We start from the raw sequence: 27,006 nt of genomic DNA, 5'->3' as shown, positions 1-27,006 counted from the left end.
ATCGACCGCCATATGCTGATATCCTACCCAGGAAACAGTCGACTGCTAGGCAGCATGGAGAGTACAACAACCTACTGCTAATATGCCGTGCAGTTGCCCGACTGCCTGTTTACCTGGTCAAGTTGTTTTCCTCTTCATTTAGCACATGAATCACAAAAACACAAAAGTGAGAGACTATCTGACATGAGGGGCGGTAAAATCAACTTGATATCAAAATAAAGTATATCTTTCTCCAAGTATGATTAGTTCAGATACTATGATCAGCGGCCAAAATGTGTCTACGTACTGTATGGAAGACATTCAATAAACTAGTCTGCAGCAGCCCCCTTGAAGAAACTAGTCTGCAGCAGCCCCCTTGAATAAACTAGTCTGCAGCAGCCCCCTTGAATAAACTAGTCTGCAGCAGCCCCTTGTCTTATTGAAATACACTAGAGGTTGAAAACAATGTTCTGGCCTTGTGCTGCGCAGCCCCCGAATTGTCTGCAGCAGCAAATCAAATCAAATGTTATTTTATTTGCCACATGTAGAGTTGAAAACAATGTTCTACAACAAGTCAAATCAAATGTTAGACTTTACCGTGAAATGCTTACTTAACGAGCCCGTACCCAACAATGCAGTTAACAAGTAAGAAAAGTAACAAATAGATTAAAATAAATTTGTAACCATAAAATAACAATAAAATAACATATTAGCAGTCAGAATATATAGGTCAACAGCCAGGCGAGGTTGAATTGGGTTCAGATGCTGGCTGTCTGCTGGTGTGTGGGGTTGAGGGGAAGGGAGCGTGGGGGGTCTGACAAAGGGGAGGTGGGGGAGACTATAGACAGAGAGGAAGAGAGGTCCAACTCGGTGGAAAATCTGTCCCCCTCTAGCAGGTGGTGTTTTTTATGGTTTCTTCCACCCAAAAAGTTTTTTTGTATGGAGGTCAATGAGAGACTCGAATTTGGTCAACAAAAAAATGTATGGCTTATTTGCTATGTGAGGTTTATTTGATCAAATATAAGTTTTTTAATGCTTAAGTTGTTATGGGTGTACTGGTATAAGTACTGTAGGACAGATGACATTCCAGCAACTTCGAGAAAAAACACTTTATATCGGAGTTATCTAGAGATGGCAATGCATATTCATGGCATGAGGCTAGTAGCATAGCATCTATCTCCATTGAATACAGGTGGTTGACGTCAAGAACCCTCATTGAATATTCCAAAAGGAATAATGAGATTCATCCACCAATCCAGAGAAAGGACAGGTGGGAGCTAGACAGCCCGCCGTGCTGCTTTAATCTTTGCTGTAGTTCATATACAACTGAATTTATGTGGATTACCACCCCCAACTGCCTTTATGTGGATTACCACCCCAACTGCCTTTATGTGGATTACCTCCCCCAACTGCCTTTATGTGGATTACCACCCACAACTGCCTTTATGTGGATTACCATCCCCAACTGCCTTTATGTGGATTGCCACCCCCAACTGCATTTATGTGGATTACCACCCCCAACTGCCTTTATGTGGATTACCACCCCCAACTGCATTTATATGGATTACCACTCACAACTGGCTTTATGTGGATTACCATCCCCAACTGCCTTTATGTGGATTGCCACCCCCAACTGCCTTTATGTGGATTACCACCCACAACTGCCTTTATGTGGATTACCACCCACAACTGCCTTTATGTGGATTACCACCCACAACTGCCTTTATGTGGATTGCCACCCCCAACTGCCTTTATGTGGATTACCACCCACAACTGCCTTTATGTGGATTACCATCCCCAACTGCCTTTATGTGGATTGCCACCCCCAACTGCCTTTATGTGGATTACCACCCCCAACTGCCTTCATGTGGATTACTAACCCCCAACTGCCTTTATGTGGATTACCATCCCCAACTGCCTTTATGTGGATTACCATCCCCAGCTGCCTTTATGTGGATTACCACCCCCAACTGCCTTTATGTGGATTACCACCCCCAACTGCCTTTATGTGGATTACCATCCCCAGCTGCCTTTATGTGGATTACCATCCCCAACTGCCTTTATGTGGATTACCACCCCCAACTGCCTTCATGTGGATTACTAACCCCCAACTGCCTTTATGTGGATTACCACCCACAACTGCCTTTATGTGGATTATGCAAATAAATAATTTGTTGTTAATTGACCTGCCTAGTCAAATAAAGGTTTAATATTATTTAAAAAATGTGTACTACCTCCCTCAACCCTCTTTCTGTCTCCTTGTACACAAAACGAAATGTGAGTTAGAGTGAAAACAAGATGAAGTTACCACAGCATGCCTTTCAAGAGCTACCTGGGTGGGCATGCGGCACCACATCTGTCTGACATGAACCACCATACACAGCAACATGCAGCAGGCAGCAGACTGCAGTACTGCAGACAGGAGCTGGACCCTCTGACCTGTACTACATCTAAATAACAACTGGCTTGTCACTGGGCGAGGCAGAGTCCCAATGGCACCCTATTCCCTATGTGGGCCATGGCCAAAAGTAGTGCACTATAAAGGGAAAAGTGTGCCATTTGGGATCTATCTATAATATCCTGCTGGAACTAAACCAAACACTTCACCCGCCAGGTGAGGCAACCAAGCCCCAGGAAAATGTATTTGAAAGCAGCAGTAGAGTATTGTGTGTTTTAGGAGAATTAGAGGCTTCACACAGAGACTGTGGTAACAGGAGTATACAGTGGCAGTGTACTGCGAGGCTAGGCCATGAGAGCTGTAGGAGACAGACTGGAAACTATGCAGTATGAACACAGCCAGGCCCTGCCATTCCCATGGGAGCTCATTATAAACCAGGACTCCACTTTTTGGGGTGCATACCAAATGGCACTATATTCCCTTTATAGTGTACTACTTTTGAAAAGGGCCCATAGAGCTCTGGTGCCATTTGGGACTCAACTTGTAGTTTGGGATTCAGTTGGTGCTCCAGTGACATTCCCGGTGATACCCTCCTGGCTTGGAGAACAGGATGGGATCTGGGATCTAGGCTGCAGAACCAGAAAACCCCTCTCTCTCTCGCTCCTGTCCACCCACACTTTCAGACAAACCACATGGTGTGTGTGTGCAGTCTCCCTCCCGTCCAATTCTAAGGTCTCCCCTTTCACATTTCCTGAAGCCCCAAGGCATTGTGGGAGCTTTTCAACTGAAGTCAGCTTTCAGTGAATCATATTCTCCTGCAATACTGTCTTACATGATAACACGCACGCAGACACACACACACACGTAGACACACACACACACACACACACACATAGACTTAGTCAGGCTAATACAGTATGGAAATGTGTATCTATCCGATGGGGCACAGTAGGGGTCTCCCTCCTTAAGGACAGAGCCAGACAGAACAACCGGGACCGCCAACACTACTGTTACCCCGTCCACGCATGGCCTTTCACTTAGGACGCCTCACAAATGGCACCCTATTCCCTTTATAGTGCACTACTTCTGACCAGAGCCCTATGGACCCTGGTCAGAAAGTAGTGCACTATAAACAGAATAGGGTGCCATTTGGGAGGCGTCCTAACAGAGCAGCATAGCCAACCTGCTGCACAAACCAGTGGGAGGGGAGCAGCAAGGCTGCACCAGCATTTGAAGTATTTCAGCAAACTGTTTCTGTATGTCAGGGTGTATTAGGCCAGTTTTAACATTACAGAGTGGTCATATTAACATTACAGAGTGGTCACATTAACATTACAGAGTGGTCACATTAACATTACAGAGTGGTCACATTAACATTACAGAGTGGTGACATTAACATTACAGAGTGATCACATTAACATTACAGAGTGGTGACATTAACATTACAGAGTGGTGACATTAACATTACAGAGTGGTGACATTAACATTACAGAGTGGTGACATTAACATTACAGAGTGGTCACATTAACATTACAGAGTGGTGACATTAACATTACAGAGTGGTGACATTAACATTACAGAGTGGTGACATTAACATTACAGAGTGGTCACATTAATATTACAGAGTGGTCACATTAACATTACAGAGTGATCACATTAACATTACAGAGTGGTCACATTAACATTACAGAGTGGTGACATTAACATTACAGAGTGATCACATTAACATTACAGAGTGGTGACATTAACATTACAGAGTGGTGACATTAACATTACAGAGTTTAGACATGAACATTACAGAGTTTATACATTAACATTACAGAGTGGTGACATTAACATTACAGAGTGGTGACATTAACATTACAGAGTGGTGACATTAACATTACAGAGTGGTGACATTAACATTATAGAGTGGTGACATTAACATTACAGAGTGGTGACATTAACATTACAGAGTGGTGACATTAACATTATAGAGTGGTGACATTAACATTACAGAGTGGTGACATTAACATTACAGAGTGGTCATATTAACATTACAGAGTGGTGACATTAACATTACAGAGTGGTGCCATTAAGGGTTCCTGAGTGGCGCAGTGGTCTAAGGCACTACATGTCAGTGCTAGAGGTGTCACTGCAGACACCCTGGTTCATTTCCAGGCTGTATCACAACTGGCTGTGATTGGGAGTCCCATAGGGCGGTTCACAATTGGCCCAGTGTCGTCCGGGTTTAGCCGGTGTAGGCCGTCGTTGTAAATAAGAATTTGTTCTTAACTGACTTGCTCAGTTGTATGGTTTGAGTTGGTATGCTATGCTAAAGACGGGTCAATCCATAATTAAGCATTAAGGCCTGAGGAGGTGTGGTATATGGCCAATATCAGAGCAGCATAGCCAACCGGCTGCACAAACCAGTGGGAGGAGCAGCAAGGCCGCACCTTGCCACAGCTAAGGGCTGTTCTTATGCAATGCGGTGCCTGGACATAGGCCTTAGCTGTGGTATATTGGCCCCAAGGTGCCTTATTGCTATTATAAACGGGTTACCAATGTAATTAGAGCAGTAAAAATAACTGTTTTGTCATACCTGTGGAATGTGGTCTGATATATCATGGCTGTCAGTCAATCAGCATTCAGGGCAGGAACCACTCAGTTTCTAATACGATATATCGAACTCCAACCATGGTGTGGGGACAGAATAACTGCTGTCCTGTGTGAAACTAAAATCCCAGATTAAGGGCTGTACTGGGAGCAGTGTTCCAGCTCTCCGACAATTTAAGAGGTTATGAAACACTCGACTAGAGCCCATCTCCCCTGTGTGCATCCCAAATGACACCCTATTCCCTACATACACACACTACTTTTGACCAGGGCTCATAGATAATAGGGTGCCATTTGGGACACATCCCCCTCTCTCTCTCTGCTGAGCTCCCCCCCTGCTTTGAGGAAGTCAGGGTGCTTTAACTTATGGCTAGACTCTAACAGGCGTGTCATTAAAAGCAGGAGATCTCACAATGGTAGCAACGTTCTACGGTCCTCCACAGCCAACAGACAGAGAGGGAGCGAGGCGGAGGGTGAGAGAGAGGGACAGAACTCGTAATGAATTGTGGGGCTTAACGTATTTGATATGCTGATACTTCTGGACAGAGTACAACATAACTCCCCTCCGTCTGCGTAAGCATTACATTTACACCTGTCAGACAGCTACAGCACTGGAATCTACATAGATGGGTTCCAATAGTATTTGCTTTCTTTCAAATACTTTTTTAGTGTTTAATTTAGCATGCCTGGAGGACTTGCACTTTTGGGAGTATTCATCGGGATTCATTGCACCAAGCAAAATCAAATTCATACACCCTTTATTTGATACATTTATATTAGTTTTTAAAAACGTTATTTAACTAGGCATGTCAGTTAAGAACAAATTATTATTTACAATGATGGCCAACACCGGCCAAACCCGGACGACGCTGGGCCAATTGTGCGCCGCCCTATGGGGCATCTAATCATGGCCAGTTGTGATACAGCCTGAATTAGAACCAGGGTGACACCTCTAGCACTGAGATGCAGTGCCTTGGGCCGCCGCGCCACCTGGGAGCCCCCAATCAAGCACTCTAACACAAATAAAGTATTTTAAAGAAAACAAACATTTGAACCGAGGTGTGGTACTGTATGTAGGTTGCATACAGGGAAGGATGCATGAGGTTTTCCTCACAGGGATGAATAATATCAGTATAGAAGGTGTTTCAATTCTTCATACATACTGTAACCAGGACTGCAGCTGCTATGACAGGTGTGTGAGGAATGTTCCTATACGTTCAGAAGTTCAACAAAAGTCCTCTCCAAGAAACACAACAATTCTGTAACTATGCTGGAAGTACTCAAAGCACAAGGCTTTGCATGACGAACCAAGAATGTGTCTAACTAGTCTTGGGGAAAAGTCATGGAAAACGTAAACTAACACTAGTTTACTATACTGTATATATGAATATGAACATGCATATATGAATAGTGTGTAAATATAATGTTGTTGTCCCTTGGTGTCTTTCCAATACATAAATATATTTAAAAAAAAGAAAAAAAAGTGTGAATGTAATGTAATATCTTCTGTTGTTCTTGTCTATAACCGTTCTGTAACTTGTAATGTATTTGTCGGTTTTATGTGGACTCCAGGAAGAGTAGCTGCTGCATATGCAGTATCTAAAACTAAACTAAACTTGACTAAGTAAACTTTACTCCACTAGTGCCTCAAATATCATTGGATGTCATTGCCCTAACTTTTCCCTCCATTTTGCCCCCCTCCCCCCTCACACCTCTCACACAGTGCTCTTGTAGTATGTCAGGGGCCATGGCTGAGTTAGGGTTAGAGTTAGGGTGTGTGTGTGTGTGTGTGTGTGTGTGTGTGTGTGTGTGTGTGTGTGTGTGTGTGTGTGTGTGTGTGTGTGTGTGTGTAGCGAGAGCGAGTAAGGATTAGGGTTAGTGTGCTGTGGACCAGATGACTCAGTAACCTCTGCAAAGGAGACCTCAGTCCCGTCCACAGTTCACATTGATAGGGTCATAAAGAGAATGCTAGCCAGCTCTCCCCGTCCCCTGGGTCTGAGAAAAGCAGGGCTGCCCTGGAGTCAATCAACCTCAGTGCTGCATGGAAGCCAGGTGTGAGGGGCCCGTTACACAGAGGGGCCTGGCCCGGCGCTGGACCGACCGACCGACATACTCACCACATCAACACAGGGACTGTTAACTGGCCGCAGGGGAGAAGGAGAGGGGTGGAGGGGGAGAAGGAGAAGAAAGAGAGGGGGGGGGGGGGGTGTTGAAGGTGATGGTGCTAGTATACAACTGTGAGGAGTGTGAGGAGAGCTAGGAGTGAAATATCTACTGGTTACAGTGACTGCAATGTTTCACATACTTTTGGTCTTATCCCCTATTGGGAACCTGTTGTTAATATGATGTGGGTGTAGTGGTGTACTGTTGTAACTACATGTTGTTAATGTGATGTGGGTGTAGTGGTGTACTGGTGTAACTACATGTTGTTAATGTGATGTGGGTGAAGGGGTGTAACTACATGTTGTTAATGTGATGTGGGTGTAGTGGTGTAGTGGTGTAACTACATGTTGTTAATGTGATGTGGGTGTAGTGGTGTAACTACATGTTGTTAATGTGATGTGGGTGTAGTGGTGTAACTACATGTTGTTAATGTGATGTGGGTGTAGTGGTGTAACATTTACATTTTACATTTAAGTCATTTAGCAGACGCTCTTATCCAGAGCGACTTACAAATTGGTGCTTTCACCTTATGACATCCAGTGGAACAGCCACTTTACAATAGTGCATCTAGGTCTTTTAAGGGGGGGAGAAGGATTACTTTATCCTATCCTAGGTATTCCTTAAAGAGGTGGGGTTTCAGGTGTCTCCGGAAGGTGGTGATTGACTCCGCTGTCCTGGCGTCGTGAGGGAGTTTGTTCCACCATTGGGGGGCCAGAGCAGCGAACAGTTTTGACTGGGCTGAGCGGGAACTGTACTTCCTCAGTGGTAGGGAGGCGAGCAGGCCAGAGGTGGATGAACGCAGTGCCCTTGTTTGGGTGTAGGGCCTGATCAGAGCCTGGAGGTAGTGAGGTGCCGTTCCCCTCACAGCTCCGTAGGCAAGCACCATGGTCTTGTAGCGGATGCGAGCTTCAACTGGAAGCCAGTGGAGAGAGCGGAGGAGCGGGGTGACGTGAGAGAACTTGGGAAGGTTGAACACCAGACGGGCTGCGGCGTTCTGGATGAGTTGTAGGGGTTTAATGGCACAGGCAGGGAGCCCAGCCAACAGCGAGTTGCAGTAATCCAGACGGGAGATGACAAGTGCCTGGATTAGGACCTGCGCCGCTTCCTGTGTGAGGCAGGGTCGTACTCTGCGGATGTTGTAGAGCATGAACCTACAGGAACGGGCCACCGCCTTGATGTAACTACATGTTGTTAATGTGATGTGGGTGAAGAGGTGTAACTACATGTTGTTAATGTGATGTGGGTGTACTGGTGTAGCTACATGTTGTTAATGTGATGTGGGTGAAGAGGTGTAACTACATGTTGTTAATGTGATGTGGGTGTACTGGTGTAACTACATGTTGTTAATGTGATGTGGGTGAAGAGGTGTAACTACATGTTGTTAATGTGATGTGGGTGTATTGGTGTAACTACATGTTGTTAATGTGATGTGGGTGAAGGGTTGTAACTACATGTTGTTAATGTGATGTGGGTGTAGGGTTGTAACTACATGTTGTTAATGTGATGTGGGTGTAGTGGTGTAGTGGTGTAGCTACATGTTGTTAATGTGATGTGGGTGTAGTGGTGTAGGGGTGTAACTACATGTTGTTAATGTGATGTGGGTGTAGTGGTGTAACTACATGTTGTTAATGTGATGTGGGTGTAGTGGTGTAGGGTTGTAACTACATGTTGTTAATGTGATGAGGGTGTAGTGGTGTAACTACATGTTGTTAATGTGATGAGGGTGTAGTGGTGTAGGGTTGTAACTACATGTTGTTAATGTGATGTGGGTGTAGTGGTGTAACTACATGTTGTTAATGTGATGTGGGTGTAGTGGTGTAGGGTTGTAACTACATGTTGTTAATGTGATGTGGGTGTAGTGGTGTAACTACATGTTGTTAATGTGATGTGGGTGTAGTGGTGTAACTACATGTTGTTAATGTGATGTGGGTGTAGTGGTTTAACTACATGTTGTTAATGTGATGAGGGTGTAGTGGTGTAGGGTTGTAACTACATGTTGTTAATGTGATGTGGGTGTAGTGGTGTAACTACATGTTGTTAATGTGATGTGGGTGTAGTGGTGTAACTACATGTTGTTAATGTGATGTGGGTGTAGTGGTGTAGGGTTGTAACTACATGTAGTTAATGTGATGTGGGTGTAGTGGTGTAACTACATGTTGTTAATGTGATGTGGGTGTAGTGGTGTAGGGTTTTAACTACATGTTGTTAATGTGATGTGGGTGTAGTGGTGTAGGGTTGTAACTACATGTTGTTAATGTGATGTGGGTGTAGTGGTGTAGTGGTGTAACTACATGTTGTTAATGTGATGTGGGTGTAGTGGTTTAACTACATGTTGTTAATGTGATGTGGGTGTAGTGGTGTAGTGTTGTAACTACATGTTGTTAATGTGATGAGGGTGTAGTGGTGTAACTACATGTTGTTAATGTGATGTGGGTGTAGTGGTGTAGGGTTGTAACTACATGTTGTTAATGTGATGTGGGTGTAGTGGTGTAGGGTTGTAACTACATGTTGTTAATGTGATGTGGGTGTAGTGGTGTAACTACATGTTGTTAATGTGATGTGGGTGTAGTGGTGTAACTACATGTTGTTAATGTGATGTGGGTGTAGTGGTGTAGTGGTGTAACTACATGTTGTTAATGTGATGTGGGTGTAGTGGTGTAACTACATGTTGTTAATGTGATGTGGGTGTAGTGGTTTAACTACATGTTGTTAATGTGATGAGGGTGTAGTGGTGTAGGGTTGTAACTACATGTTGTTAATGTGATGTGGGTGTAGTGGTGTAACTACATGTTGTTAATGTGATGTGGGTGTAGTGGTGTAACTACATGTTGTTAATGTGATGTGGGTGTAGTGGTTTAACTACATGTTGTTAATGTGATGAGGGTGTAGTGGTGTAGTGTTGTAACTACATGTTGTTAATGTGATGTGGGTGTAGTGGTGTAACTACATGTTGTTAATGTGATGTGGGTGTAGTGGTGTAGGGTTGTAACTACATGTAGTTAATGTGATGTGGGTGTAGTGTTGTAACTACATGTTGTTAATGTGATGTGGGTGTAGTGGTGTAGGGTTGTAACTACATGTTGTTAATGTGATGTGGGTGTAGTGGTGTAGGGTTGTAACTACATGTTGTTAATGTGATGTGGGTGTAGTGGTGTAGTGGTGTAACTACATGTTGTTAATGTGATGTGGGTGTAGTGGTTTAACTACATGTTGTTAATGTGATGTGGGTGTAGTGGTGTAGTGTTGTAACTACATGTTGTTAATGTGATGTGGGTGTAGTGGTGTAACTACATGTTGTTAATGTGATGTGGGTGTAGTGGTGTAGGGTTGTAACTACATGTTGTTAATGTGATGTGGGTGTAGTGGTGTAGTGGTTGTAACTACATGTTGTTAATGTGATGTGGGTGTAGTGGTGTAACTACATGTTGTTAATGTGATGTGGTGTGGGTGTAGTGGTTGTAACTACATGTTGTTAATGTGATGTGGGTGTAGTGGTGTAGTGGTGTAACTACATGTTGTTAATGTGATGTGGGTGTAGTGGTGTAGTGTTGTAACTACATGTTGTTAATGTGATGTGGGTGTAGTGGTGTAGGGTTGTAACTACATGTTGTTAATGTGATGTGGGTGTAGTGGTGTAGTGGTGTAACTACATGTTGTTAATGTGATGTGGGTGTAGTGGTGTAGGGTTGTAACTACATGTTGTTAATGTGATGTGGGTGTAGTGGTGTAGGGTTGTAACTACATGTTGTTAATGTGATGAGGGTGTAGTGGTGTAACTACATGTTGTTAATGTGATGAGGGTGTAGTGGTGTAGGGTTGTAACTACATGTTGTTAATGTGATGTGGGTGTAGTGGTGTAACTACATGTTGTTAATGTGATGTGGGTGTAGTGGTGTAGGGTTGTAACTACATGTTGTTAATGTGATGTGGGTGTAGTGGTGTAACTACATGTTGTTAATGTGATGTGGGTGTAGTGGTGTAACTACATGTTGTTAATGTGATGTGGGTGTAGTGGTTTAACTACATGTTGTTAATGTGATGAGGGTGTAGTGGTGTAGGGTTGTAACTACATGTTGTTAATGTGATGTGGGTGTAGTGGTGTAACTACATGTTGTTAATGTGATGTGGGTGTAGTGGTTGTAACTACATGTTGTTAATGTGATGTGGGTGTAGTGGTGTAGGGTTGTAACTACATGTTGTTAATGTGATGTGGGTGTAGTGGTTGTAACTACATGTTGTTAATGTGATGTGGGTGTAGTGGTGTAGGGTTTTAACTACATGTTGTTAATGTGATGTGGGTGTAGTGGTGTAGGGTTGTAACTACATGTTGTTAATGTGATGTGGGTGTAGTGGTGTAGTGGTGTAACTACATGTTGTTAATGTGATGTGGGTGTAGTGGTTTAACTACATGTTGTTAATGTGATGTGGGTGTAGTGGTGTAGTGTTGTAACTACATGTTGTTAATGTGATGAGGGTGTAGTGGTGTAACTACATGTTGTTAATGTGATGTGGGTGTAGTGGTGTAGGGTTGTAACTACATGTTGTTAATGTGATGTGGGTGTAGTGGTGTAGGGTTGTAACTACATGTTGTTAATGTGATGTGGGTGTAGTGGTGTAACTACATGTTGTTAATGTGATGTGGGTGTAGTGGTGTAACTACATGTTGTTAATGTGATGTGGGTGTAGTGGTGTAGTGGTGTAACTACATGTTGTTAATGTGATGTGGGTGTAGTGGTGTAACTACATGTTGTTAATGTGATGTGGGTGTAGTGGTTTAACTACATGTTGTTAATGTGATGAGGGTGTAGTGGTGTAGGGTTGTAACTACATGTTGTTAATGTGATGTGGGTGTAGTGGTGTAACTACATGTTGTTAATGTGATGTGGGTGTAGTGGTGTAACTACATGTTGTTAATGTGATGTGGGTGTAGTGGTGTAGGGTTGTAACTACATGTAGTTAATGTGATGTGGGTGTAGTGTTGTAACTACATGTTGTTAATGTGATGTGGGTGTAGTGGTGTAGGGTTGTAACTACATGTTGTTAATGTGATGTGGGTGTAGTGGTGTAGGGTTGTAACTACATGTTGTTAATGTGATGTGGGTGTAGTGGTGTAGTGGTGTAACTACATGTTGTTAATGTGATGTGGGTGTAGTGGTTTAACTACATGTTGTTAATGTGATGTGGGTGTAGTGGTGTAGTGTTGTAACTACATGTTGTTAATGTGATGAGGGTGTAGTGGTGTAACTACATGTTGTTAATGTGATGTGGGTGTAGTGGTGTAGGGTTGTAACTACATGTTGTTAATGTGATGTGGGTGTAGTGGTGTAGGGTTGTAACTACATGTTGTTAATGTGATGTGGGTGTAGTGGTGTAACTACATGTTGTTAATGTGATGTGGGTGTAGTGGTGTAACTACATGTTGTTAATGTGATGTGGGTGTAGTGGTGTAGTGGTGTAACTACATGTTGTTAATGTGATGTGGGTGTAGTGGTGTAGTGTTGTAACTACATGTTGTTAATGTGATGTGGGTGTAGTGGTGTAGGGTTGTAACTACATGTTGTTAATGTGATGTGGGTGTAGTGGTGTAGTGGTGTAGCTACATGTTGTTAATGTGATGTGGGTGTAGTGGTGTAGGGTTGTAACTACATGTTGTTAATGTGATGTGGGTGTAGTGGTGTAGGGTTGTAACTACATGTTGTTAATGTGATGTGGGTGTAGTGGTGTAGGGTTGTAACTACATGTTGTTAATGTGATGTGGGTGTAGTGGTGTAGTGGTGTAACTACATGTTGTTAATGTGATGTGGGTGTAGTGGTGTAGGGTTGTAACTACATGTTGTTAATGTGATGTGGGTGTAGTGGTGTAGTGGTTTAACTACATGTTGTTAATGTGATGAGGGTGTAGTGGTGTAGGGTTGTAACTACATGTTGTTAATGTGATGTGGGTGTAGTGGTGTAACTACATGTTGTTAATGTGATGTGGGTGTAGTGGTGTAACTACATGTTGTTAATGTGATGTGGGTGTAGTGGTGTAGGGTTGTAACTACATGTTGTTAATGTGATGTGGGTGTAGTGGTGTAGGGTTGTAACTACATGTTGTTAATGTGATGTGGGTGTAGTGGTGTAGTGTTGTAACTACATGTTGTTAATGTGATGTGGGTGTAGTGGTGTAGGGTTGTAACTACATGTAGTTAATGTGATGTGGGTGTAGTGGTTTAACTACATGTTGTTAATGTGATGAGGGTGTAGTGGTGTAGGGTTGTAACTACATGTTGTTAATGTGATGTGGGTGTAGTGGTGTAACTACATGTTGTTAATGTGATGTGGGTGTAGTGGTGTAGGGTTGTAACTACATGTTGTTAATGTGATGTGGGTGTAGTGGTGTAGTGTTGTAACTACATGTTGTTAATGTGATGTGGGTGTAGTGGTGTAGGGTTGTAACTACATGTAGTTAATGTGATGTGGGTGTAGTGGTTTAACTACATGTTGTTAATGTGATGAGGGTGTAGTGGTGTAGGGTTGTAACTACATGTTGTTAATGTGATGTGGGTGTAGTGGTGTAACTACATGTTGTTAATGTGATGAGGGTGTAGTGGTGTAGTGTTGTAACTACATGTTGTTAATGTGATGTGGGTGTAGTGGTGTAACTACATGTTGTTAATGTGATGAGGGTGTAGTGGTGTAGGGTTGTAACTACATGTTGTTAATGTGATGAGGGTGTAGTGGTGTAGTGTTGTAACTACATGTTGTTAATGTGATGTGGGTGTAGTGGTTTAACTACATGTTGTTAATGTGATGAGGGTGTAGTGGTGTAGGGTTGTAACTACATGTTGTTAATGTGATGAGGGTGTAGTGGTGTAGGGTTGTAACTACATGTTGTTAATGTGATGTGGGTGTAGTGGTGTAACTACATGTTGTTAATGTGATGTGGGTGTAGTGGTGTAACTACATGTTGTTAATGTGATGTGGGTGTAGTGGTGTAGTGGTGTAACTACATGTTGTTAATGTGATGTGGGTGTAGTGGTGTAACTACATGTTGTTAATGTGATGTGGGTGTAGTGTTGTAACTACATGTTGTTAATGTGATGTGGGTGTAGTGGTGTAGGGTTGTAACTACATGTTGTTAATGTGATGTGGGTGTAGTGGTGTAGTGGTGTAGCTACATGTTGTTAATGTGATGTGGGTGTAGTGGTGTAGGGTTGTAACTACATGTTGTTAATGTGATGTGGGTGTAGTGGTGTAACTACATGTTGTTAATGTGATGTGGGTGTAGTGGTGTAGGGTTGTAACTACATGTTGTTAATGTGATGTAGTGGTGTAGTGGTGTAACTACATGTTGTTAATGTGATGTGGGTGTAGTGGTGTAGGGTTGTAACTACATGTTGTTAATGTGATGTGGGTGTAGTGGTGATAGTGGTTTAACTACATGTTGTTAATGTGATGTGGGTGTAGTGGTGTAGGGTTGTAAACTACATGTTGTTAATGTGATGATGGGTGTAGTGGTTTAACTACATGTTGTTAATGTGATGTAGGGTGTAACTGGTGTAGGGTTGTAACTACATGTTGTTAATGTGATGTGGGTGTAACTACATGTTGTTAATGTGTGGTGTAGGGTTGTAACTACATGTTGTTAATGTGATGTGGGTGAGGGTGTAGTGGTTTAACTACATGTTGTTAATGTGATGTGGGTGTAGTGGTTGTAACTACATGTTGTTAATGTGATGTGGGTGTAGTGGTGTAGTGTTGTAACTACATGTAGTTAATGTGATGTGGGTGTAGTGGTTTAACTACATGTTGTTAATGTGATGAGGGTGTAGTGGTGTAGGGTTGTAACTACATGTTGTTAATGATGATGTGGGTGTAGTGGTGTAACTACATGTTGTTAATGTGATGTGGGTGTAGTGGTGTAGGGTTGTAACTACATGTTGTTAATGTGATGAGGGTGTAGTGGGTGTAGTGGGTTTAACTACATGTTGTTAATGTGATGAGTTGGTGTAGTGGTGTAGGGTTGTAACTACATGTTGTTAATGTGATGTAGTAGGGTTGGTTGTGTAGTGGTGTAGTGTTGTAACTACATGTTGTTAATGTGATGTGGGTGTAGTGGTGTACTGGTGTAACTACATGTAGTTAATGTGATGTGGGTGTAGTGGTGTAACTACATGTTGTTAATGTGATGTGGGTGTAGTGGTGTAACTACATGTTGTTAATGTGATGTGGGTGTAGTGGTGTAGGGTTGTAACTACATGATTGTTAATGTGATGTGGGTGTAGTGGTGTAGTGGTGTAACTACATGTTGTTAATGTGATGTGGGTGTAGTGGTGTAACTACATGTAGTTAATGTGATGTGGGTGTAGTGGTGTAGTGGTGTAACTACATGTTGTTAATGTGATGTGGGTGTAGTGGTGTAACTACATGTTGTTAATGTGATGTGGGTGTAGTGGTGTAGGGTTGTAACTACATGTTGTTAATGTGATGTGGGTGTAGTGGTGTAGTGGTGTAACTACATGTTGTTAATGTGATGTGGGTGTAGTGGTGTAACTACATGTTGTTAATGTGATGTGGGTGTAGTGGTGTAGTGTTGTAACTACACATGTTGTTAATGTGATGTGGGTGTAGTGGTGTAACTACATGTTGTTAATGTGATGTGGGTGTAGTGGTGTAGTGGTTGTAACTACATGTTGTTAATGTGATGAGGGTGTAGTGGTGTAGGGTTGTAACTACATGTTGTTAATGTGATGTGGGTGTAAGTGGTGTAACTACATGTTGTTAATGTGATGTGGGTGTAGTGGTGTAGGGTTGTAACTACATGTTGTTAATGTGATGTGGGTGTAGTGGTGTAGGGTTGTAACTACATGTTGTTAATGTGATGTGGGTGTAGTGGTGTAACTACATGTTGTTAATGTGATGTGGGTGTAGTGGTTTAACTACATGTTGTTAATGTGATGTGGGTGTAGTGGTGTAGGGTTGTAACTACATGTTGTTAATGTGATGTGGGTGTAGTGTGGGTGTAGTGGTTGTAACTACATGTTGTTAATGTGATGTGGGTGTAGTGGTGTAACTACATGTTGTTAATGTGATGTGGGTGTAGTGGTGTAGGGTTGTAACTACATGTTGTTAATGTGATGTGGGTGTAGTGTTGTAACTACATGTTGTTAATGTGATGTGGGTGTAGTGGTGTAGGGTTGTAACTACATGTTGTTAATGTGATGTGGGTGTAGTGGTGTAGTGGTGTAACTACATGTTGTTAATGTGATGTGGGTGTAGTGGTGTTAACTACATGTTGTTAATGTGATGTGGGTGTAGTGGTTGTAACTACATGTTGTTAATGTGATGTGGGTGTAGTGGTGTAGGGTTGTAACTACATGTTGTTAATGTGATGTGGGTGTAGTGGTGGTGTAACTACATGTTGTTAATGTGATGTGGGTGTAGTGGTGTAGGGTTGTAACTACATGTTGTTAATGTGATGTGGGTGTAGTGGTGTAGGGTTGTAACTACATGTTGTTAATGTGATGTGGGTGTAACTACATGTTGTTAATGTGATGTGGGTGTAGTGGTGTAGGGTTGTAACATGTTGTTAATGTGATGTGGGTGTAGTGGTGTAGTGGTGTAACTACATGTTGTTAATGTGATGTGGGTGTAGTGGTGTAGTGGTGTAACTACATGTTGTTAATGTGATGTGGGTGTAGTGGTGTAACTACATGTTGTTAATGTGATGTGGGTGTAGTGGTGTGATGTGGGTGTAGTGGGTTGTAACTACATGTTGTTAATGTGATGAGGGTGTAGTGGTGTACATGTTGTAACTACATGTTGTTAATGTGATGTGGGTGTAGTGGTGTAGGTGGTGTAACTACATGTTGTTAATGTGATGTGGGTGTAGTGGTGTTGTAACTACATGTTGTTAATGTGATGTGGGTGTAGTGGTGTAGGGTTGTAACTACATGTTGTTAATGTGATGTGGGTGTAGTGGTGTAGGTTGTAACTACATGTTGTTAATGTGATGTGGGTGTAGTGGTGTGGTTGTAACTACATGTTGTTAATGTGATGTGGGTGTAGTGGTGTAATACATGTTGTTAATGTGATGAGGGTGTAGTGGTGGGTTGTAACTACATGTTGTTAATGTGATGTGGGTGTAGTGGTTGTAACTACATGTTGTTAATGTGATGTGGGTGTAGTGGTGTAGTGTTGTAACTACATGTTGTTAATGTGATGTGGGTGTAGTGGTGTAGGGTTGTAACTACATGTTGTTAATGTGATGGGTGTAGTGGTGTAGGGTTGTAACTACATGTTGTTAATGTGATGTGGGTGTAGTGGTGTAACTACATGTTGTTAATGTGATGATGTTGGGTGTAGTGGTGTAGTGGTGTAACTACATGTTGTTAATGTGATGTGGGTGTAGTTGGTGATGCGGGTGTTGGTAACTACATGTTGTTAATGTGATGTGGGTGTAGTGGTGTAGTGGTTGTAACTACATGTTGTTAATGTGATGTGGGTGTAGTGGTGTAGGGTTGTAACTACATGTTGTTAATGTGATGTGGGTGTAGTGGTGTAACTACATGTTGTTAATGTGATGTGGGTGTAGTGGTGTAGGTTGTAACTACATGTTGTTAATGTGATGTAGGGTGTAGTGGTGTGGGTGGTTGTAACTACATGTTGTTAATGTGATGTGGGTGTAGTGGTGTAGGGTTGTAACTACATGTTGTTAATGTGATGTGGGTGTAGTGGTGTATGTTGTTAATGTGTATGTGGGTGTAGTTGTAACTACATGTTGTTAATGTGATGTGGGTGTAGTGGTGTAGGGTTGTAACTACATGTTGTTAATGTGATGTGGGTGTAGTGGTGTAGGGTTGTAACTACATGTTGTTAATGTGATGTGGTTTAACTACATGTTGTTAATGTGATGTGGGTGTAGTGGTGTAACTACATGTTGTTATGTGGGTGTAGTGGTGGTTGTAACTACATGTTGTTAATGTGATGTGGGTGTAGTGGTGTAGTGGTGTAACTACATGTTGTTAATGTGATGTGGGTGTAGTGGTGTAGGGTTGTAACTACATGTTGTTAATGTGATGTGGGTGTAGTGGTGTAGGGTGTAAACATGTTGTTAATGTGATGTGGGTGTAGTGGTGTAGTGTGTAACTACATGTGTTAATGTGTGGGTGTAGTGGTGTAGTGGTTTAACTACATGTTGTTAATGTGATGTGGGTGTAGTGGTGTAGGGTTGTAACTACATGTTGTTAATGTGATGTGTAGGGTGTATGTGATGTGGGTGTAGTGGGTGTAACTACATGTTGTTAATGTGATGTGGGTGTAGTGGTGTAGTGTAACTACATGTTGTTAATGTGATGTGGGTGTAGTGGTGTAGGGTTGTAACTACATGTTGTTAATGTGATGTGGGTGTAGTGTTGTGTGAGGGTGTAGTGGTGTAGTTGTAACTACATGTTGTTAATGTGATGTGGGTGTAGTGGTAACTACATGTTGTTAACTACATGTGGTGTTAATGTGATGTGGGTGTAGTAACTACATGGTGTATGTGGGTGTAGTGGTGTAGTGTAACTACATGTTGTTAATGTGATGTGGGTGTAGTGGTGTAGGTTGTAACTACATGTTGTTAATGTGATGTGGGTGTAGTGGTGTTGGGGTTGTAACTACATGTTGTTAATGTGATGTGGGTGTAGTAGTGTGTAACTACATGTTGTTAATGTGAGTGGTGTAGGGTTGTAACTACATGTGTTAATGTGTGGGTGTAGTGGTGTAGTGGTAACTACATGTTGTTAATGTGATGTGGGTGTAGTGGTGTAGTGTTGTAACTACATGTTGTTAATGTGATGTGGGTGTAGTGGTGTAGGGTGTAAATGTGATGTGGGTGTAGTGGTGTAGGGTTGTAACTACATGTTGTTAATGATGTGGGTGTAGTGGTGTAGGGTTGTAACTACATGTTGTTAATGTGATGAGGGTGTAGTGGTGTAGGGTTGTAACTACATGTTGTTAATGTGATGTGGGTGTAGTGGTGTAACTACATGTTGTTAATGTGATGAGGGTGTAGTGGTGTAGTGTTGTAACTACATGTTGTTAATGTGATGTGGGTGTAGTGGTGTAACTATGTGATGTGGGTGTTAATGTTGTTAATGATGTGGGTGTAGTGGTGTAGGGTTGTAACTACATGTTGTTAATGTGATGTGGGTGTAGTGGTTTAACTACATGTTGTTAATGTGATGTGGGTGTAGTGGTGTAGGGTTGTAACTACATGTTGTTAATGTGATGTGGGTGTAGTGGTGTAACTACATGTTGTTAATGTGATGTGGGTGTAGTGGTGTAGGGTTGTAACTACATGTTGTTAATGTGATGAGTGGTGTAGTGGTGTAGGTTGTAACTGACATGTTGTTAATGTGATGTGGGTGTAGTGGTTGTTATGTGGTGGGTGTAGTGGTGTAGTGGTGTAACTACATGTTGTTAATGTGATGTGGGTGTAGTGGTGTAGTGGTGTAACTACATGTTGTTAATGTGATGTGGGTGTAGTGGTGTAACTACATGTTGTTAATGTGATGTGGGTGTAGTGTTGTAACTACATGTTGTTAATGTGATGTGGGTGTAGTGGTGTAGGGTTGTAACTACATGTTGTTAATGTGATGTGGGTGTAGTGGTGAAGGGGTGTAACTACATGTTGTTAATGTGTGTGGTGGGTTGTACATGTTGTTAATGGTGTAGTGGTGTAGTGTTGTAACTACATGTTGTTAATGTGATGAGGGTGTAGTGGTGTAGGGTTGTAACTACATGTTGTTAATGTGATGTGGGTGTAGTTTAACTACATGTTGTTAATGTGATGTGGTGTAGGGTTGTAACTACATGTTGTTAATGTGATGTGGGTGTAGTGGTGTAACTACATGTTGTTAATGTGATGTGGGTGTAGTGGTGTAGTGGTGTAACTACATGTTGTTAATGTGATGTGGGTGTAGTGGGTAGTGTAACTACATGTTGTTAATGTGATGTGGGTGTAGTAGGGTTGTAACTACATGTTGTTAATGTGATGTGGGTGTAGTGGTGTAACTACATGTTGTTAATGTGATGTGGGTGTAGTGGTAGTGGTGTAACTACATGTTGTTAATGTGATGTGGGGGTGTAGTGGTTGTAACTACATGTTGTTAATGTGATGAGGTGTAGTGGTGTAGTGTTGTAACTACATGTTGTTAATGTGATGTGGGTGTAGTGGTGTAGTAACTACATGTTGTTAATGTGATGTGGGTGTAGTGGTGTAGGGTTGTAACTACATGTTGTTAATGTGATGTGGGTGTAGTGGTGTAGTGGTTTAACTACATGTTGTTAATGTGATGTGGGTGTAGTGGTGTAGGGTTGTAACTACATGTTGTTAATGTGATGAGGGTGTAGTGGTTTAACTACATGTTGTTAATGTGATGAGGGTGTAGGGTTGTAACTACATGTTGTTAATGTGATGTGGGTGTAGTGGTGTAGGGTTGTAACTACATGTTGTTAATGTGATGGGTGTAGTGGTGTGGTTGTAACTACATGTTGTTAATGTGTAGTGGTGTAACTAGTTGTTAATGTGATGGGTAGTGGTGTGTAACTACATGTTGTAACTACATGTTGTTAATGTGATGTGGGTGTAGTGGTGTAGGGTTGTAACTACATGTTGTTAATGTGATGTGGGTGTAGTGGTGTAACTACATGTTGTGTGAAGGTGTAGTGTGTAGGGTTGTAACTACATGTTGTTAATGTGATGTGGGTGTAGTGGTGTAACTACATGTTGTTAATGTGATGTGGGTGTAGTGGTGTAGGGTTGTAACTACATGTTGTTAATGTGATGTGGGTGTAGTGGTGTAGGGTGTAACTACATGTTGTTAATGTGATGTAGGGTGTAGGGTTGTAACTACATGGTTAATGTATGGGTTGTAACTACATGTTGTTAATGTGATGAGGGTGTAGTGGTGTAGGGTTGTAACTACATGTTGTTAATGTGATGTGGGTGTAGTGTTAATGTTGTTAATGTGGGTGTAGTGGTGTAGGTTGTAACTACATGTTGTTAATGTGATGTGTGGTGTAGTGGTGTAACTACATGTTGTTAATGTGATGTGGGTGTAGTGGTGTAGGGTTGTAACTACATGTTGTTAATGTGATGTGGGTGTAGTGGTGTAACTACATGTTGTTAATGTGATGAGGGTGTAGTGGTGTAGTGTTGTAACTACATGTTGTTAATGTGATGTGGGTGTAGTGGTTTAACTACATGTTGTTAATGTGATGTGGGTGTAGTGGTGTAGTGTTGTAACTACATGTTGTTAATGTGATGTAGTGGTGTAGTGGTTGTAACTACATGTTGTTAATGTGATGTGGGTGTAGTGGGTGGTAGGTGTAACTACATGTTGTTAATGTGATGTGGGTGTAGTGGTTGTAACTACATGTTGTTAATGTGATGTGGGTGTAGTGGTGTAGGGTTGTAACTACATGTTGTTAATGTGATGTGGGTGTAGTGGTGTAGTGTTGTAACTACATGTTGTTAATGTGATGTGGGTGTAGTGGTTGTAACTACATGTTGTTAATGTGATGTGGGTGTAGTGGTTAACTACATGTTGTTAATGTGATGTAGTGGTGTAGTGGTGTATGTGATGGGTAGTGGTGTAACTACATGTTGTTAATGTGATGTGGGTGTAGTGGTGTAACTACATGTTGTTAATGTGATGAGGGTGTAGTGGTGTAGTGTTGTAACTACATGTTGTTAATGTGATGTGGGTGTAGTGGTTGTAACTACATGTTGTTAATGTGATGTGGGTGTAGTGGTTGTAACTACATGTTGTTAATGTGATGGGTGTAGTGGTGTAGGGTTGTAACTACATGTTGTTAATGTGATGTGGGTGTAGTGGTGTAGGGTGTAACTACATGTTGTTAATGTGATGATGTAGTGGTGTAGTGTTTGTAACTACATGTTGTTAATGTGATGTGGGTGTAGTGGTGTAACTACATGTTGTTAATGTGATGTGGGTGTAGTGGTGTAGGGTTGTAACTACATGTGTTAATGTGATGTGGGTGTAGTGGTGTAACTACATGTTGTTAATGTGATGTGGGTGTAGTGGTGTAACTACATGTTGTTAATGTGATGTGGGTGTAGTGGTGTAACTACATGTTGTTAATGTGATGGGTGTAGTGGTGTAGTGGTTGTAACTACATGTTGTTAATGTGATGTGGGTGTAGTGGTGTAGTGGTTGTAACTACATGTTGTTAATGTGATGTGGGTGTAGTGGTGTAGGGTTGTAACTACATGTTGTTAATGTGATGTGGGTGTAGTGGTGTAACTACATGTTGTTAATGTGATGTGGGTGTAGTGGTGTAGGGTTGTAACTACATGTTGTTATGTGATAGTGGTGTAACTACATGTTGTTAATGTGATGTAGTGGTGTAGGGTTGTAACTACATGTTGTTAATGTGATGTGGGTGTAGTGGTGTAGTGGTTGTAACTACATGTTGTTAATGTGATGTGGGTGTAGTGGTGTAGTGGTTGTAACTACATGTTGTTAATGTGATGGGTGTAGTGGTAGGGTTGTAACTACATGTTGTTAATGTGATGTGGGTGTAGTGGTGTAGTGGTGTAACTACATGTTGTTAATGTGATGTGGGTGTAGTGGTGTAACTACATGTTGTTAATGTGATGTGGGTGTAGTGGTGTAGGGTTGTAACTACATGTTGTTAATGTGATGTGGGTGTAGTGGTGTAGTGTTGTAACTACATGTTGTTAATGTGATGTGGGTGTAGTGGTGTATGTGGGGTTGTAACTACATGTTGTTAATGTGATGTGGGTGTAGTGGTGTAGGGTTGTAACTACATGTTGTTAATGTGATGTGGGTGTAGTGGTGTAGGGGTTGTAACTACATGTTGTTAATGTGATGTGGGTGTAGTGGTGTAACTACATGTTGTTAATGTGATGTGGGTGTAGTGGTGTAGGGTTGTAACTACATGTTGTTAATGTGATGTGGGTGTAGTGGGTGTAGGTGTAACTACATGTTGTTAATGTGATGTGGGTGTAGTGGTGTAGGGTTTAACTATGTTGTTGTTGTTAATGTGATGTGGGTGTAGTGGTGTAGGGTTGTAACTACATGTTGTTAATGTGATGTGGGTGTAGTAGGGTGTAACTACATGTTGTTAATGTGGGTGTAGTGGTGTAGTGGTTGTAACTACATGTTGTTAATGTGATGTGGGTGTAGTGGTGTAGGGTTGTAACTACATGTTGTTAATGTGATGTGGGTGTAGTGGTGTAGGGTTGTAACTACATGTTGTTAATGTGATGTGGGTGTAGTGGTGTAGGTTGTAACTACATGTTGTTAATGTGATGTGGGTGTAGTGGTGTAGGGTTGTAACTACATGTTGTTAATGTGATGTGGGTGTAGTGGTTTAACTACATGTTGTTAATGTGATGTGGGTGTAGTGGTGTAGGGTTGTAACTACATGTTGTTAATGTGATGTGGGTGTAGTGGTTGTAACTACATGTTGTTAATGTGATGTGGTGTAGTGGTGTAGGGTTGTAACTACATGTTGTTAATGTGATGTGGGTGTAGTGGTGTAACTACATGTTGTTAATGTGATGTGGGTGTAGTGGTGTAGGGTTGTAACTACATGTTGTTAATGTGATGTGGGTGTAGTGGTAGTGTTGTAACTACATGTTGTTAATGTGATGGGTGTAGTGGTGTAGGGTTGTAACTACATGTTGTTAATGTGATGTGGGTGTAGTGGGTAACTACATGTTGTTAATGTGATGAGGGTGTAGTGGTGTAGGGTTGTAACTACATGTTGTTAATGTGATGTGGGTGTAGGGTGTAACTACATGTTGTTAATGTGATGAGGGTGTAGTGGTGTAGGGTTGTAACTACATGTTGTTAATGTGATGTGGGTGTAGTGGTGTAACTACATGTTGTTAATGTGATGAGGGTGTAGTGGTGTAGTGGTTGTAACTACATGTTGTTAATGTTTAACTACATGTTGATGTGTGGGTGTAGTGGTGTAGTGTTGGTAACTACATGTTGTTAATGTGATGTGGGTGTAGTGGTGTAACTACATGTTGTTAATGTGATGAGGGTGTAGTGGTGTAGGGTTGTAACTACATGTTGTTAATGTGATGTGGGTGTAGTGGTGTGGTTGTAACTACATGTTGTTAATGTGGGTGTAGTGGTGTAACTACATGTTGTTAATGTGATGTGGGTGTAGTGGTAACTACATGTTGTTAATGTGATGTGGGTGTAGTGGTGTAGGGTGTAACTACATGTTGTTAATGTGATGTGGGTGTAGTGGTGTAACTACATGTTGTTAATGTGATGTGGTGTAGTGTAACTACATGTTGTTAATGTGATGTGGGTGTAGTGGTGTAGGGTTGTAACTACATGTTGTTAATGTGATGTGGTGTAGTGGTGTAGTGGTGTAGCTACATGTTGTTAATGTGATGAGGGTGTAGTGGTGTAGGGTTGTAACTACATGTTGTTAATGTGATGAGGGTGTAGTGGTGTAGGGTTGTAACTACATGTTGTTAATGTGATGTGGGTGTAGTGGTGTAACTACATGTTGTTAATGTGATGTGGGGTGTAGTGGTGTAACTACATGTTGTTAATGATGTGGGTGTAGTGGTGTAGTGGTGTAACATGTTTGTTAATGTGATGTGGGTGTAGTGGTGTAATACGTATTGTTAATGTTGTTAATGTGGTGTAGTGTTGTAACTACATGTTGTTAAATGTGGTGTAGTGGTGTAGGGTTGTAACTACATGTTGTTAATGTGATGTGGGTGTAGTGGTGTAGTGGTGTAACTACATGTTGTTAATGTGATGTGGGTGTAGTGGTGTAGGTTGTAACTACATGTTGTTAATGTGATGTGGGTGTAGTGTAGGGTGTAACTACATGTTGTTAATGTGATGTGGGTGTAGTGGTGTAGGTTGTAACTACATGTTGTTAATGTGATGTGGGTGTAGTGGTGTAGTGGTTGTAACTACATGTTGTTAATGTGATGAGGGTGTAGTGGTGTAACTACATGTTGTTAATGTGATGTGGGTGTAGTGGTGTAGTGGTTGTAACTACATGTTGTTAATGTGATGTGGGGTGTAGTGGTGTAGGGTGGTGTAACTACATGTTGTTAATGTGATGTGGGTGGTGTAACTACATGTTGTTAATGTGTGATGATGGTGTGTTGTAACTACATGTTGTTAATGTGATGTGGGTGTAGTGGGTTAACTACATGTTGTTAATGTGATGTGGGTGTAGTGGTGTAGGGTTGTAACTACATGTTGTTAATGTGATGTGGGTGTAGTGGTTGTGAGGGTAACTACATGTTGTTAATGTGATGTGGGTGTAGTGGTGTAGTGTTGTAACTACATGTTGTTAATGTGATGTGGGTGTAGTGGTAACTACATGTTGTTAATGTGATGATGGGTGTAGTGTTAATGTATGTGGGTAGTGTAACTACATGTTGTTAATGTGATGTGGGTGTAGTGGGTTAACTACATGTTGTTAATGTGATGAGGGTGTAGGGTGTAACTACATGCTGTTAATGTGATGTGGGTGTAGTGGTGTAACTACATGTTGTTAATGTGATGTGGGTGTAGTGGTGTAGGGTTGTAACTACATGGTTGTTAATGTGATGTGGGTGTAGTGGTGTAGTGGTGTAACTACATGTTGTTAATGTGAGGGTGTAGTGGTGTAGTGGTTGTAACTACATGTTGTTAATGTGATGTGGGTGTAGTGGTGTAGTGGTGTAACTACATGTTGTTAATGTGATGTGGGTGTAGTGGTGTAACTACATGTTGTTAATGTGATGTGGGTGTAGTGGTGTAGGGTGTAACTACATGTTGTTAATGTGATGTGGGTGTAGTGGTGTAGTGGTGTAACCATTTCATTATAGTACAACGGTTTGATTTGTCTAATCTTAGCAATTTCTTCTTAGCTAGCTACACAGCCGTCTTTGTATCATAGATAATTGCGTGAGTGTATCGTATTTCGTCGATCCTACAGCGCAGTCTACCACTGCCTGCAGCTAGCCAGCAGCTAGCGTCACGTTAGCTGGTCCACCGATCTGCCGATTAGCAGCACAACTGTACACTCAGCTGGGACGACTTGATTAGTGCGTGTTAGCTAGCTACATAGTTAGTCTTTGCTGTCTTCGATTGCCCAAGATAATTGTGCAGTTTAAGAGTGTGGCAGTTTTTATGTCGTCCTTAACATAGGAGACTCTGCTAGCTAGCCAACAGCTAGCCAACGTCTACTCAGACAGAACTTCCGCACTCAACAATCCGGTCGCATTTCGCTCCGCTCCACAGGTAGTATCACATTTTTCATTTCATTTCATTACAGTACAACGGCTTGATTTGTTTGATCGTAGCTAGCTACATAGCTAGCTACATAGCCGAATCTTTGTATCAAAGATAATTGTGTAGTCTAGAGCGATTTCCTAGGTTAGCTAGCCAGCTATTGTCGTTCTTTTAACGCAGCGTAACGTAATCAACACTGCTGGCTAGCCAGCTATTTGAATAGCAGCACAGTAGAAACTATTACACTCAGACGACTTGATTAGTGTAGTGTCAACAACGCAGCCAATGCCAACTAGCCTACTTAGTCAACAACGCATACCTCTGCCAGCTAGCCTACTTCAGCAGTACTGTATCATTTTAATCATTTTAGTCAATAAGATTCTTGCTACGTAAGCAACTTTCTGAACACTTTCAGCGGTAGTCCACTTGTCATTCAATCTCCTTTGCATTAACTGGCATCGGCCTGTCTGACTGTGTTGTCTGTCTATCCCCTATTCTCTCTCCTGCACAGACCATACAAGCGCTCACACCGCGTGGCCGCGTACCTAATCTGGTGGTCCGCGCCCGGCCCACGTGGAGTTCAGGTCTCCG

This window comes from Oncorhynchus nerka, unplaced genomic scaffold (genome assembly GCF_034236695.1).
Source record: "Oncorhynchus nerka isolate Pitt River unplaced genomic scaffold, Oner_Uvic_2.0 unplaced_scaffold_1059, whole genome shotgun sequence".
Lineage (NCBI taxonomy): Eukaryota > Metazoa > Chordata > Actinopteri > Salmoniformes > Salmonidae > Oncorhynchus > Oncorhynchus nerka.
Note: the sequence above shows the minus strand (reverse complement) of the source record.